A 4,763-nucleotide genomic window follows, 5' to 3' on the forward strand; every position below is an offset into this window, starting at 1 on the left:
TGAAATCTCGGAATTTGATGCAATATATGAACCAGAAGTAGCACGAGAGGAAATAAGGGGATCCCTCACTGACTTCAAAAGACATGAGTGACTTAGATCAAAAACCTGCATGAGATTAGAAATCATCGTCAGACGGGAAAAACTAAACAGCAAATAAATATATAGAATACATATAATCCATGTTTTATCCAGATCGAGGAGAGGTCTTCCCATCCAAATTACTAAAGTCCCAGGAAGCAAAGAAAAGATTGCATATATGGGAAGTGAATTTTACATTGTAAGCAACTCAAAGTGAAATAGCACATTAACAAGGTTAATTTAACCTACACCATGGTTTTGAGGAGGAAATATAGATAATTTTAGCATATTTCATAGGCTCAGATGTAAGTCATGAAAAGACAACAGGATCTTTCCGAAAAAATAAAACTGTGAAAAGGATCATACATGACTTAATTGAGCGATGCACATTGATAATTAAAGATCAAACTATTGTGTGCACCTAATATATTTTCACCAAGATCACATACCCCAAAACATTGACCTTAGTCGCAAACCACATTAGTGCAACAGAAATAAAAATGTACTCCCTCCATCCCAGAATAAGTGTCTCAACTTTAGTAAAGTTGTACTTGTCTGTGCCTAATACAACTCATGGTCTCATGTGGTAACTATGCTTTGCACACATGATACCTTTTTTTCTTTTTTTCCAACCGGGAAACACCCCCTTCCATTAATAATGACTTAACGGAAAGATTACAGTATCCGGTCTATTTTCGAGTTACAAACACTAGCAACGAAATATCACACTGAAAACAGGAGGAGCGGACTGGGACATTATCAGGAAACCTGCTATCGATGCTCGACGAAACATCTACTATGGGCCAAAAACCTGATAGCACCACATCAAGTCAGACCAAAATGAAACAAGATAAAGGCTACAATTCCATATGATACAGTTATGCTCCTTGGATGATGTAATTCAGGCCCTTTTTCCGTTCAAGTTTTGGTTATTGACCAGTGTTCCTCTGCTATCAACAAACCTGACGCCTGATACACTCCCTCCATGTTTACTATAGGAGGATTTACTACTGAACAAATGTCATTTGATTTTCTTTTTCTCTCATGAAAAGTAATAGTCAAAGCTGTAAGTTGGACGCTTTACACAAACAAGTATGGACATTTTTTTCTGACATGGTGAAATTGGAACTTTGTACAGATATGAACAGATTTCTCCTTAAGATAACCAGATGTTAACAAAATGAATAGGATCATCAAAGCATCCCATGTAAGAGAAACCACCATATCAACAGAGCCCACCCAACTGGCCAAAAAACACCAAAATACGACCCCCGGCCGCGTGCTAATCGGGCCGATCTAGTCAGGATTTCGGAGAAACAAACAAAATCGAACGAGCGAAGGGGGCGGAGGGAGATCGGAGGGGCGCTTACGGGGAAGAACCGGGGAAGCCAGCAGGACGATGGGGGAGGCCGAGGAGGAGGAGGTGAGCGCCGCCGTTTGGTCAATGGGGGGGAGGAGAGGAGATGAGGTGAGGTTTCGGGGGAAGCAATATCGCGTCGCTGGGGTGCCCCTCATCAACATCGGGGGAAGCAATCGACCATCGGATCGACGCGAACATGGAGGCCGTGTCCCTCATCCCCGTAAAGGAGTCCATGGCGGTGGTTTGATGGAATCGGAGTGTGCATGCGAGCGTGCGTGAGGGGAAACGGGCATGGAGGGGCGAGAGGAGGTGGGCATGGGGGAGGCCATGGGTGAGAGGAGGAGGACGACGGCGAGATCCTCAGAAGGGAGGTGGCGGCGCGGATCTGGAAGGGAGGAGGCAAGATCTCACTCTGGCTCTCTCTCTCTCTCTCGATCTCGAAGGAAGGAGGGGTTCGTGGGGAGGGAGGGCGAGGGGTTGGGTTTGGACACAATGACATGTGGGACCGGGCTCGGATCTGTGGTGGGTGTGGGGCGTGGATCTGTCCGCCACATCATCGATCCACCAAAGTTCCATTCCACCCAATAGGAAAGCTTGAAATAATTTGCGTTTCTTTATACTATTACTTTTGCCAAAATAAACATGTTAAAAATTAGTAAAAAAAATTCACAAATTTTCCACGCCTTCTAGAGACTATAAACCAATACCACACCAAATTTCATAAACATGAGAGCTTGTTTACATTTTCAAATAATATGAATGGTCATACCCGCTGTTTTGACCGCATTTTAAAATTGGCGTGAAAGATAAAAAAATCAAAAAAAAGGAAAAACTTCGCATTGTGTCATTATATGTGACAAAGTTACCAAGTAAAATAATATACTTGTAATACGACAATTATTTTAAAAAAAGTTCTCAAAAATGACCTATCATGTGTGAAGATTCAAGGCTTTTAAGCCAAATGATCAATCTTATGGCGACATTCATGGCATAGTTTATTGAAATGATATAATATTCTGCACAAGGGTGCATGTTGTAATGACAAACTATGTTACCAAAGGAAGTTTTCATTTTCTTTGGACGAACATTAATTTTTCCATTTCTCGAGTGCCTAAATTGAGTTTTTTGTGAAGGACCTACCAAATATTTATTGTAAAATTGGACCAAATCATTTTAATAAAATATTAGTCCATAATCAATGCACAATTGACCAAATGGTTGGGTGCCAAAAGGTTTCGATCCACCTCTAGTGAAAAAGACAAATTACCGTCGATTCAATAGGAAGCGGGTCAAATTTGAACTAGAGGTGCCTCATAGTTTTCTCATGATTTTTTCCAAAATTCAATTTTAGGTAAAGAAGTATCTATTTAGTCAGAGATTTAATAAAATTTTGGCAAGATTCAACCCCTAACTATTAACGGACATGTCCGTCGTTTTGACCGCATTTTAAAATGGGCATAACAAATTAAAAAAATTTAATAAAATGCAAAACCTTTGTGTTGTGTCATCATATGTGACCAAGTTACGAGGAAAAATAATAAACTTGTAATACGGTAATTGTTTTTAAAAAATGTTCTCAGAAATGAGCTATCATGTGTGAAGATTCATGCTTTCAAGCCAAATGATCAATCTCATGGCCACAATCATGCTATAGTTTGTTCAAATGATCTCATATTTCGCACAAAGGTGCATGTTGGAATGACAAACAATGTTGTCAAAGGGAGTTTTCATTTTCTTTGCACAAAAAATCATTTTTATTTTTCCAAGTGTCCAAAATGAGTTTTTTATGAAGGACCTACCAAATATTTGTTGTAAAATTGGACCAAATTATTTTTTCTAAATTATTATTCCATATTCAATGCACAATTGAGCAAATGGTTGGGTGCCGAAAAGTTTCGATCCACCTCTAGTGAAAACGAAAATTTATAGTCGATTCAGCACGAAGCGGGTCAAATTTAAACTAGAGCTGCCTCATAGTTGTTCTCATGATTTTTCCCAAAAATCATTTTTAGGTAAATAATTATCTATTTAATCAGATATCCAACAAAAATTTGGCAAGATTCAACCCCTAGCTATGAACGGTCATGTCCGCCGTTTCGACCACATTTTGAAACGGTTATAACAAATTAAAAAAGAATCAAAAAATTGCAAAACCTTCGCGTTGTGTTATCATATGTGATCAAGTTACGAGGAAAAATAATAAACTTGTAATATGGTAATTAGTTTTAAAAAGTATTCTTAAAAAAGGGCTATCATATGTGAAGATTCATGGCTTTCAAACCAAATGATCAATCTTATGGCGACATTCATGGCATAGTTTGTTGAAATGATATAATATTATGCACAAGGGTGCATATTGAAATGACAAACAATGTTGATTAAGGAAGTTTTCATTTTCCCTCTATGAAAAATTCATTTTCCATTTTTCAAGTGCCCAAAATGAGTTTTTTTGTGAAGGACCTACCATATATTTGTTTCAAAATTGGACCAAATAATTTTTCTAAAATACTAGAACATATTTAATGTACAATTGACAAAATGGGTGGGTGTTAAAAGCTTTTATCCACCTCTCGTGAAAAAGACAAATTTCTGCCGATTCAGTTGGAAGCGGGTCAAATTTGAACTACAGCTGCATTATAGTTTGCTCTTTATTTTTTCCAAAAATCATTTATAGGTACATAAGTATCTATTTAATCATAAATACATGGTGCGGTGGATTGACGTCGAGGTTTGGATGGTGGTCGAGGGCCCCAACTCCAGAGCGCGTGAACTTGCATGTGAGCCGCATGGTCACCGCCTGACCGTTGCGTTGCCACGCGTTCTGGATGGAATAGGCATGTGTGGTGGGTTGGACAATCCCTCGGTAGGTGTTGGGAAGAAGAATACAATAGAAGAATCTCACGAGGAGACTGAACTAAGGTCAAACATGAATTGGTAGCCAAGTGTTTGATTAGCGGTGCGGGTAATGCACATAGACAATGGGCCTAAATTTTGGCTGAGGATGATCATCTACTAAGGAGACTCTCTTGGCAAATTTTTAGCTCAAATGGATGCATCTAGGTGGCACTTGCTTTGCAAAGTAACACACCGTGCAGAAATATGGATGTTGAAGCTGGGATCAAATGAATGAATGGATTGAGCTGAAATTTGGTGTATGATGTTAATTTGGGCATATGAAGGAACTTTAAAAAAACTATACCATTTGGACATGTCAAAGTGACACTTTCTTCACAATGTGCCAATCTGGACACAAAATGGTAATTGAAACTAGGCTCACATAGATGATTGGATTGAGCTGAAATTTGGAGGAGGATGATAATTTGGG

The sequence above is a fragment of the Hordeum vulgare genome, chromosome 1H, assembly GCF_904849725.1.
Source record: "Hordeum vulgare subsp. vulgare chromosome 1H, MorexV3_pseudomolecules_assembly, whole genome shotgun sequence".
NCBI lineage: Eukaryota > Viridiplantae > Streptophyta > Magnoliopsida > Poales > Poaceae > Hordeum > Hordeum vulgare.